Source organism: Asparagus officinalis, chromosome 7 (genome assembly GCF_001876935.1).
Source record: "Asparagus officinalis chromosome 7, Aspof.V1, whole genome shotgun sequence".
In the NCBI taxonomy this organism is placed as follows: Eukaryota; Viridiplantae; Streptophyta; class Magnoliopsida; order Asparagales; family Asparagaceae; genus Asparagus; species Asparagus officinalis.
In genome coordinates this window covers 60022060-60034231 of record NC_033800.1, presented here as the reverse complement: position 1 = coordinate 60034231, position 12172 = coordinate 60022060, and the positions used below count along the sequence as shown (strand labels likewise).

General features: G+C 40.1%; 1 pseudogene; it reads right to left on the bottom strand.

Annotated features, from left to right (window-relative positions):
* LOC109851087 lies at positions 691 to 11623 on the bottom strand (annotated as a pseudogene).

Here is a 12172-nt window from a genome sequence, read left to right as displayed (position 1 = left end):
TTATCCCACGTTATTTTATCAAAATATCCTGCTTCACAAAATTGTTCCTAGTTATCCCACTAAAATATCTCACTAGCGAAATATTATTCCACTTTAATAATTATCCCATTTTACATGAAAATATCCCAATTGACTAACACCCCCTTATGACATTTCCCGCATTCACCAGACTTGCATCATAATTCATAGTTGATGGGCTTGTCTATGGCCTATATAATATATTGATTGATGTATTTCTTTGCTCTTTAAAAATTGTTATAACTCTTATTTTTCAAAATTGGAACAACATTCAAACAAAGATATCTTAAAATTTCGAAGATGAGGAAAAACAACCATATATGCAAAGATCTGTTCATCAAAGTATTACCTGTCGTAACATTTGAGAAGTTTAATGGTGTATTAACAGGAGGAGTTAGTACTGGAAATATTGTACTCTTTTTTCTTCAAGGGGAATTTTCTCACTTGATTATTCTTTTCATTTAGATTTTACTAAGATATATTCCTCATAAAATGGACATCCAGGAGTGGTGTTATCAGTCATCTATTTATGAATGTGCGTATATCTTCTTCAACTCTCTATAGCTACCAGCTCGACCACTTTCAAAGTCTTCAGGTTCCCTCATGTATTTTGGACTTGCAATTAGTTGGGTTCATAAGTCTCTAAATAGATTATGATATAATATAAAATTATAACTCTCAACTCTCATCATATAGTTTAAAGTTTTTGCTTCTTGGACATAGCATTACAATGAGCAATATTGGAAGCCTTTTGGTCTCCAATTTCTAAAGCAGATTAAAAAAAACAGGTAGGTGGAGTTGAAATTTTAGCTCACAAGAGTTACCAATTAAAGGGGATTATTCTGATATTTATCCAATTTAAAATTATACTACATCTCTTTAAGATACCATTAATGCGACAGAGGAGAATTATTCTGCATTATTTTCTTGTGTCTTGTGCTGATACCAAGCAACTTTCAGTTGCCTCTTCTTCGCCATCAATATTGCTACCTTTTCCCTCCACAGCATCAAGCTCCAAATCTCCCTCCTCCCTCCCTTCCACCTCCAACGGCTTAAAAGTATAGTACTTTGCACAAACAAAATAATACCCAAGATTCATCACTTGCATCACCGTCACCAACCAATAATAAGAATCCAACCTCCCCCTGTTAATATTATCCTGCAACCAATCCCCTCTCCTCTTCGTATAATCACTCACCACAGTCGCAAGCGCAGTCCCCAGATAATTCCCGATCGACCCTGAGAGATTGTACAGCGCCACCGCCGTGCTCCGCATGCTCTCCGGTGACTGATCATACAGAAACTCCATTTGTCCGACGATGGTGAACGCGTCGGCGAATCCGTGGATTGCGTACTGCGGCACCAGCCAGAAAACACTGATCGGTACCGTTGCGTCCGGCCGATACAATAGTCCACTTTCAATTGAAACCACTCTCCTTTTGTTCTCGACCACTGCAGCTGCGACGTTGGCGATGACTGAGATAATCAGACCGATACCGATTCTTTGGAGGTGCGTGATGCCTGAGGGGTTGCCAGTGAGGCGACGGGCGACAGGGATGAAGACTCGGTCGTAGAGAGCCACGCCGAGCATGAGAGTGGCGATGGAGAATATGGACATGGAGGCCGCGGGGATCCGTTAGAGGTGAGGTGACGGTCCATGGATTTGGCCTGCATTATGCCGAAGGTGTAGTTGTGGGAGGCTGCGGTCGTGACAAAGATCCCTACGGACCAGAGGGGGATGAGGCGGATGACTGATTTGAGCTCCTCCACGCGGTGGATTGTCGAGAGGCGCCAGACGTTGGGCTTGCCCGTGGAGGCTATGTCCCCGTTAGTGATGACTGCTGCCTGGTCCAAGAACCTGCGCCAATGAAATCTAGATTAATCTGTTACGTCCTTTAATCCTTGTTCCAAGATTTAATTTCATGCACTTCACTCTCTATGATCTCTAAATCGAATTGGCCGGTTACTACCCTCTTATATAAGAGGATAGTCGGATCCTGCTCCGCAACAGTTATATCAGAACCAAGGTCGCGATTCAATGAGAATAGAGCCTAATCTGAAATAAGAAACGATTGAAGCTAGGTTAGTCCACATAGGATGGTTGACAAGTCATGATGCTCTCATGGTTGTCGATGTAGACAATGTTCTAGTTAATTAGTCCACATATGGTGGAAGATCCTATGCATATTTGTAACAATATTGCATCCATGGTTACTGCTTCACACTTTTAAGTCTTGTTATCTCAGGTACGAGTGACAACCGAAATTGCCATGTAGTAGTGATAATATATAGTCTGGTTAGCCAACATGTGGTGGGAGATCTTAAAAATGTTGTGTACGTATGTTGTTCCATGATTCCCGTGAATGATGTGTTCCACTAATAGCTGACAAGTATTTTTTAACAGCGTGAAATTGTTGGAGAAAAGAAAATTCATGAACCAAATTGTTTTCACCTAAACTGTTCACTGTGGAGAAGCCTCCCCGCGGTAGAAATACCAGCATCCAACTCCTTATCAACAAACAAAAGGTTAGGATCTTCAGGCTTAGCAACCTTCCTCTTCCTGAACGCAGCAACTGAGACTTGTAGCAACCGTGTCATTGGACTCCCTGCAGGCTTAAGCTTTATATACATCGGATACCCAATCACAAAAGCAACCACAGCTACAAACATTGATATGCAAGGGATCCCAAATCCCCAACCCCAGCCCACATTGTCTTGTATGTAGACAACCACAGTGATGGCCAAGAGGAGAGAGAGGGTGAGAGCGAAGTAGTAGAGGTTGAAGTAGTTCCATTTCCTCGTGCTTGCTTTGTGGAGCTCGAACTGGTCGGCGCCGAACGCGATGACGGAGGGTCGGACGAAGCCGGAGCCGATGCANAGGGAGGCGTAGAGGAAGAGGAGCTGGAATGGCGATGCTCGTTGGCAGGGTGAGGGTGGTGTGCACGGCGGTGGACGGAGACCAGGGAGGATTGCTGAGACCGTGAGGGTGATCATTCCCTACATATTTAAGGCTTGAAAATTACCTTTAAAAAGTACATTAAAGGGGTATTTTCCATCAGCTGTCACAGAAGAAATGGCATTAGCTAGGCGATTATCTGGCAAAACTAAAGGAGGGGGTTAAGTGATATTTTACAAGTGTAGAAGGATCACCTCAAGAACGACCAAATTAAGGAAGAATATGCAAAACTTGTTGGATTTAATCTAATAAATCTATTTGTGGGCACATATGATTAATCAATGTGTATTGCTATCTTTCAGGATAACCCACTAAAGTGATCAATTAAGTTGGGTTAATTTGGTATTTAAATAAGTCATGGGGTTATATGTGCAGATACCAGGTTGTAATTGTAATTTATTGATGGGCTAAATTACAAAAGTACAACATCTATAAATAAGGGGTTATGGTCCCTAACCTAGGGTTACATTCTCTAATTCTCTTCACCCCCATCTAAGAGAGAAATTCGGCTAGAGAGAACCCTAAGGTTAGAAGATCAAAACCCATCTCAAGATCAAGCAATGGATTCAGGTATAAGCTTCCGCTCTTTAGATTTTTTGTTAATCTCTTTGAATTAATTATGGCTATAAGGTTTTAGATCTCAAGTTTTGATGTAGATCCAACAAGTGGTATCAGAGCCACATTGATTAATTCTTAGGGATTTAAGTTTTATTGGGTTTTTGATCTTAAATCTCTGGTTAAAGATTTATTTTTTGGGTTCGGATGAACAGTAATGTTCGGTGAACAGTAGCGGAAAAAAAAAATTCGGATGAACAGTAACGTTTTTTTCGGATGAACAGTAACTGGAAAATCGCCTGTGAGCAGTAACTTTTTGGAATTTTCTTTGATTTTTTCTTCAATTTTTTCCAATTTTGGATCTGTTTTGAAAAAAAAATCAAAGGTTTTTTGGGTTTGTCGGTGGCGGTTTCGATTTGAAACCCTAAGGGTTCATGGCGAAAATCAAGGAGGTGGTTACCTCAAACGATCCTCGCGTTCGTTAAATTTTAACCGAGCTTCGCGCTCAACGAACCTCGCGTTCGTTCTAAGGTGAACCTCGCGTTCAACTCAGGTGAGCGTCAAGCTCAATTTTAACGAACCTCGCGTTCGTTCTAAGGTGAACCTCGCGTTCAACTCAGGTGAGCGTCAAGCTCAATTTGAACGAACCTCGCGTTCGTTCTAAGGAGAACCTCGCATTCAACTCAGGTGAGCGTCAAGCTCAATTTCAACGAACCTCGCGTTCGTTCTAAGGTGAACCTCGCGTTCAACTCAGGTGAGCGTCAAGCTCAATTTTTTAACGAACCTCGCGTTCGTTCTTCAGACGAACCTCGCGTTCGTACTTCAGACGAACCTCGCGTTCGTACTTCAGACGAACCTCGCGTTCGTGCTTCAGTCGAGCCTCGCGTTCGAACTTCAGACGAACCTCGCGTTCGTACTTCAGACGAACCTCGCGTTCGTACTTCAGTTGAACCTCACGTTCATTTTTTTTAACGAACCTCGCGTTCGTTCCCAAGTTGAACCTCGCGTTCTTTTATCAAACGAACCTCGCGTTCGTTCACTTTCAGACGAACCTCGCGCTCGTGCTTAAGTGAGTCTCGTACTCAATACAGTCGAACCTCGCGTTCGAAGTTAAGGGAACTTCGTGTTCATTATGGTTAAGTCTCGGCTTTTCATGGGTCCACTTTGGTATACTTAATTTATTCAATTAAGTTATGGGCCCTAATTAAGCTGTGAGACCCCAATTAAGTTTTTAGAAATTCAGTTGATTTAAATTTTTAATTTAAATCTAATTCGGTTTTTAATCAATTATTTAATTCAAATATAATGACACTAAGGTATTAAGGTTGTCTCTCACTCCAATTGATTAATTGAAACAAGAAGTTGCCAAAGTAACCTCTCTTGTGTAGATTGTTCATGAGGAATGTGAGATGTTTGTGTGTATGCTTTCGTGTAAATATTTAATCGGCCCAAAGGAAGGTTAATATTTATTTAGACTGTATACACATCTGCGATGATAAGCGTGTGACAATTATAAGGTTTACATGTGAATAATGAATCGATCCAAAGATAGTTTCATTATTTGACATGAGTTATTGTCAATGTTTGATCATTGCAACAAGGTATCACTTACAAGTTAATATTACTGTCCAAAGACTTGATATTAATGTTGTGCCGGTATCTTGGATGGGGATTGTCATTATTTGAATTTTATTGATTATGGTTATTGATGTGAGCATTTTTGTTTTATTTCAGCTAATGCATCTGCTGCAACAATTTCTGCTAACATCAACTCAATTCCCATGCTAAATGGGACAAACTTCAAGGTTTGGAAAGAGAACATATTAATTGTTCTTGGCTGCATGGATCTTGACTATGCATTAAGAACTGAACAACCCCAACCTCTCAATGCGGATAGCACTCCTGATGCAAAGAAGGAGCATGAGAAGTGGGAGCGTTCAAATCGCATGAGTCTTATGATCATTAAGCGCGGCGTTCCGGAAGCCTTCAGGGGCATAGAATCCGAAGGGATTACTAAGGCTAAAGATTTCCTTGCCGAAATTGAGAAGCGTTTTGCGAAAAACGATAAGGTAGAAACAAGCACGCTTTTAGCTCGCTTGATTTCAATGAAGTATAAGGGCAAAGGAAATATCAGGGAGTACATTATGGAAATGTCTCATATTGCTTCAAAGCTTAAGGCACTTAAACTCGATCTTTGTGACGAGTTATTAGTGCATCTGGTTTTGTTGTCTCTTCCTGCACAGTTTAACCAATTTAAGGTCAGTTATAACTGTCAAAAGGAGAAATGGACTCTAAATGAGCTCATTTCATACTGTGTGCAAGAAGAAGACAGGTTGAAGCAAGATAAGACAGAAAGTGCTCATTTGGCCTATGCCTCTAAGGATAAGGGCAAGAAAAGGAAGAATGATAAGGAAGCTGCTAAGGGTCCAGTTGAGAAGAAACAACATAAGGATAATCAGGGTTGTTTCTTCTGTAAGAAGCCTGGACATGTAAAGAAGGACTGTACAAAATATCACGCCTGGCGTGATAATAAGGGTACGTTCCTTGCTTTGGTCTGTTCTGAGGTTAATTTAGCTTCAGTACCTAGAAACACTTGGTGGTTAGACTCTGGTGCTACTACTCACATAAGTGTTTCTATGCAGGGTTGCCTGAGCTACCGAAAGCCAAGTGATGTTGAAAGACACATCTTTGTGGGCGACGGACAATCGGTAGATGTGGAAGCAATTGGGCACTTTAGGTTGTTGTTAGGAACTGGTTATTATTTGGATTTAAAAGATACTTTTGTAGTACCGTCTTTTAGACGGAATTTGGTTTCTGTTTCTGTATTGGACAAATCAGGTTATTCTTGTTCATTTGGAAACAGTCAATTCAGTTTATCTTTTAATTCAAATGTTGTGGGAACCGGTTACTTGAGTATTTATGACAACCTATATTTGCTTGATACAATTGCTTCTTACAATGAATCCTTGCATGTGGAATCACGTGGTACTAAGCGTAAATTAAATAAGGAAAATTCGGCGACATTATGGCATAAGCGCTTAGGTCATATCTCAAAAGGTAGAGTTGAGCGTCTTGTGTCTGATGGCATTTTGGATTCCCTTGATTTTTCGGACTTCGACGTATGTGTTGAATGTATCAAGGGAAAACAGACCAAAGTGAAGAGATTAGGTGCCAACAGATCTTCGGATGTCTTAGAATTGATACATACGGATATTTGTGGGCCATTCCCTACGGAATCCTGGAATGGTCAACAATATTTTATATCATTCATAGACGATTACTCACGTTATGGGCACCTATATCTTATTCATGAAAAATCTGAGTCTCTGGACATGTTCAAAGCCTATAAAGCTGAAGTTGAGAATCAACTCAACAGAAGAATTAAAACCGTCAGATCTGATCGTGGTGGTGAGTACTACGGTAGATATGATGGTTCAGGTGAACAACGTCCAGGACCATTTGCTAGATACCTAGAGGAATGCGGTATCGTCCCACAGTACACTATGCCGGGTTCACCTAGCATGAATGGTGTAGCTGAAAGACGAAACAGGACTCTTAAGGATATGGTAAGAAGTATGATTGCTCATTCTTCTTTACCAGAGTCACTCTGGGGAGAAGCACTTAAGACAGCAGCTTACATTCTGAATAGAGTACCAAGTAAAGCAGTTGCTAAAACACCTTATGAGCTTTGGACTGGTCGAAAGCCCAGTTTAAAGCATTTACATATTTGGGGATGTCCAGCTGAGGCAAGGCCTTATAGGCCAAATGAAAAGAAATTGGACTCCAAAACAGTTAGCAGCTACTTTATTGGGTACCCTGATCGCTCTAGGGGCTATAAGTTTTATGATCCCACTATAAGGAATATTTTTGAGACGGGAACAGCAACATTCTTTGAGGATGTTGAGTTTGGGGGGAGAAATAAGGTTAGAGACATTAGTTTTGAGGAGGAATTGGCTTCAGATCCAATCCATACAGTTACTTTTGACAATATTCAGGTTCCTATACCTGTTGTTGCTCAAGAAGTAAATCCGGAACCTCAAGATGATAATGTTGAACAACTCCCTGTTCCAGAAGAACAAACTCAACAACCTCAAGAACCAGTGCCATTAAGGAGATCCACGAGAGAAAGGAGAAATGCTATTCCGGATGATTATATTGTATTTCTCCAAGAACATGAGGAAAGTAGTGGAATGTTAGAAGATGATCCAATCAACTTCTCTCAGGCCATGAAAAGTTCTAACTCTCAACAGTGGATTGATGCCATGAATGAAGAGTATAAGTCTATGCAAGACAATAAGGTTTGGGAACTTGTCCCATTGCCAGAAGGTGCAAAACCAATTGGTTGTAAATGGATTTTTAAAACCAAGCGGGATGCAAACGGTAATGTGGAGAGGTATAAGGCGCGTCTTGTGGCTAAAGGCTATACTCAAAAGGAAGGCATTGATTATACAGAGACTTTCTCTCCGGTTTCATCGAAAGACTCTTTCAGAATAATCATGGCACTTGTTGCTCATTATGATCTTGAGTTACATCAGATGGATGTTAAGACTGCATTTCTCAATGGAGACATTGATGAGATGATTTATATGGTGCAACCAGAAAACTTTGTGTCAGGAGACCCAAAGAATATGGTTTGCAAATTAAGGAAATCCATCTATGGACTCAAGCAAGCTCCTCGTCAATGGTATCATAAGTTTCAACAAATAGTTATCTCGTTCGGTTTTGAGATGAACATTGTTGATGACTGTGTATATCACAAGTTCAGTGGGAGTAAGTATATTTTTCTGGTTCTGTATGTGGATGACATCTTGCTTGCCACTAATGATATAGGCATGTTGCACGAAACCAAGAGATTTCTATCAAAGAATTTTGAGATGAAAGATCTTGGGGACGCCTCTTTTATATTAGGGATCCAGATACATCGAGATCGCTCTCGGGGTATTCTTGGATTATCACAAAAGAGCTATATCGATAAGGTACTTAAAAGGTTTGGCATGCAAGATTGCAGACCAGGTGACACCCCTGTTGCTAAAGGAGACAAGTTTAGTCTCAATCAGTGCCCTAAAGGTAACCTTGAAATTCAGGAAATGCAGAAGATTCCTTATGCTTCGGCTGTAGGAAGTCTAATGTATGCTCAGGTATGTACGCGTCCGGATATTGCGTACATTGTTGGGATGTTAGGCAGATACTTAAGCAACCCTGGTATGGATCATTGGATAGCAGTCAAAAGGGTTATGAGGTATCTTCAGAAAACAAAAGATTACATGCTCACATACAGAAAATCAGAGAAATTAGAGGTCATTGGGTATTCGGACTCTGATTTTGCTGGATGCCAAGATAGCAGGAAGTCTACATCAGGCTACATTTATATGTTAGCAGGAGGAGCTATATCATGGAAAAGTGTCAAACAAACACTAGTAGCTTCCTCCACTATGGCAGCAGAATTTGTAGCTTGCTATGAGGCATCCAATCAGGGAATATGGCTGCGAAATTTTGTCACGGGACTGCGCATTTTGGAAAATGTTGAAAGACCACTAAGGTTATATTGTGACAATAAATCTGCAGTAATGTATTCCAATAACAACAGGAGCTCAACTAAGTCAAAACATATTGACATTAAGTTCCTGGTTGTGAAAGAAAGGGTACAGAGTGGACAGATATCCATAGAGCACATTGGGACAAACTCCATGATAGCTGATCCTCTTACTAAGGGATTGCCACCTAAGGTCTTTCATGAGCATACTGCTCATATGGGTGTGGTATTATTTGAGGATATTATGTTTTAGTGGGAGTTTGTATTTGTGGTGCTTTATGTTTGTTTGTATTGTCTGATCAGAATAAAGTTTTCAGTTAAGACACTCTGTTACATTATGTTTGGTTTTGACCTCACTAAGGAGGACCAGTTGAAAATAGACATGTACTGATCACATTGCATGTAATTTTCATGCTGCACATCCATGATTGATCTATGTCGTTTGATTGTATTGGTATATGTGACCATTGATGGGTCGAGTCACGATAAATGTGACGAAGGCCGCTTTGATCCTATATTGATATAGTCAATGGACGAGATTGTTCGGAAATACCCTTTCAGTGATAGCATTTTTTGAGCTCATAAGGTTATACACAATTTAAGGAATCATATGGTGCCCAAGTGGGAGATTGTTGGATTTAATCTAATAAATCTATTTGTGGGCACATATGATTAATCAATGTGTATTGCTATCTTTCAGGATAACCCACTAAAGTGATCAATTAAGTTGGGTTAATTTGGTATTTAAATAAGTCATGGGGTTATATGTGCAGATACCAGGTTGTAATTGTAATTTATTGAGGGGCTAAATTACAAAAGTATAACATCTATAAATAAGGGGTTATGGTCCCTAACCTAGGGTTACATTCTCTAATTCTCTTCACCCCCATCTAAGAGAGAAATTCGGCTAGAGAGAACCCTAAGGTTAGAAGATCAAAACCCATCTCAAGATCAAGCAATGGATTCAGGTATAAGCTTCCGCTCTTTAGATTTTTTGTTAATCTCTTTGAATTAATCATGGCTATATGGTTTTAGATCTCAAGTTTTGATGTAGATCCAACAAAACTTACTAAAATTAAATCTAATGTTTGGTTCACTGCGGAACTACCAACGCTGGGTTCAGATTTAGTTTTTGCAATTTGTATTTGAAACATCACGTTAATTTCTTGGCCTCCTGTGGGAAGATTTTGTATTTGAAACTACGACTTAAATCTCATTTGCGACTAAGAAGACTCCAACTGCCACATTTGCACCCCAAATATGCCCAAGTTGTAGGCTGCAACTAAAAGCAATTTAGCCAAGGATTACTAAGATTTTCTGGATTCAATTGCACACAATTTCTAGTTCCGAGAACTATCGGGCTTACGTTTGGGCGTAACGCCCCTCTATTCCTAGAAAGAGAGAATACACTTAAATACTTCAAACTCTTTCTCACTTTCTTATGTAGGACTAAAAAAGAACACTCGATTTTGAAATAAACTCCGCAAAGCAAGCAACTACAACTACAACTACAACTTCGTGTTATAGCAGTTGCATCAATTACAGTTCCATGCAACTGACACTTCCGCTATATACGCAGCAAACCAAACAGGTTGTCGATACGTACCAGTTGATAGATGAGGGAGCCGATAGTAATTGACCAGAAGCGGCCAATGTATGAGTCAGCAAGTAAAGCACCAATTATGGTGGTGAGGCTTGAAGTGCCACTGAAGTTATTGAGAGTATTTGAGGCAGTGACCATAGACAAGTGTAGCTGACTGGTTAAGTATGAAACCAGGTTCAAATTGAATCCAGCAGCAGCAAATCTGTCACACACTTCATTTCCTGCATCAACATTTACAAACTCCTCGGTTGTATACTCGTAAAGTTTATTCAAATTCATATGAATCATAAAACTCAAATAGGGTCCTTCAATCATTGAGAATTGTGGGAGTTTTACAAAACTATCTGAACTTCGGGGTGATGGGTCGTAAAATCTCTCTCTCAACTTTGAACGTACGGTATTGAAAAATAAAAGCCGCTGAACTTTTGGGGGAGTTTGACAAAACTCCCTCAACGAAAAGTTTCATAGATTAGACCGAATTACTTCTCTTTAGACAATGGGTAAAATTCCTTCTAGCCTCAAAGAGATTGGGAACTTTAGAAACCCCTGAACACTTTGATTTTCTCGCTTAGACGTAAATGGTTGTTTCGTGAAATTTATGTGATGTTCTCTGTTTTGGAACTCAAAATATAGGCTTACTACTTCTATAAACCCCCAAATTTACCCTTAGAATTCAAGCGTTGTAGTGGCTGAAATAGTGAGACGGAATCAATAAAATTACTACGAGGGGGAAAAAATAACATGGAGAAGAGTAATGGGGTAGCTCACCTAGTATAAATGGCATAGTCCTGAGACCTCCTTGCTTTGGTTTCTTCTTCTGTGTTTCATCCTCAGCCATCGCTGCGAGCAACTGAACGATAAAGACTGTACTTCCCTACGGAGAAAGAACGATAGTGCTGACAGGAATACAGCCAATAGATTCCTCTCCCTTGCATATTTATTTATAGACTCTTTGAAACCCCGCCGTCATAATAAAAAAATGTAAAATTAACATCATTAGGGATGGTTCACATGTGCTTGCAAAATGTTCTTCTTATCTTGTTGTGCGCGGCGCGGAAGCGAGACAACCAAACGGGCGTGCTTCGAGAACCAAATCAAACAAACATCGAGATAAAGGCCAAACAAATCAAAACAACGGCACAAATCCAAACATAATAGTTTTACGTGATTCGGCAAATTGCCTACGTCCACGGGGCAAGAAGGGGATTGGGTTTTCACTAATAGAGAAGAAGAGTACAAACTGAGATTACAAAACGCTCAAAACAAGCAACTAATCTCACCAACAAATCTCTTAATCTCTCTAAATAAACCCTCAAACAATTGTTCAGAAAAACTCTCCTTTTTCTGTGCTCTAAATATCCCCAACCAATCTCCAATTAAAGCCCTAATCGAGATCAAGTTCTTCCTCAAAGAATGAACATATCTCACATCATTTAACTCCCTAACAGTCCCGTCAAACATCTTGATGCGAATTCTTCCTATCCCAAGGATCTGGCATACACGGTTA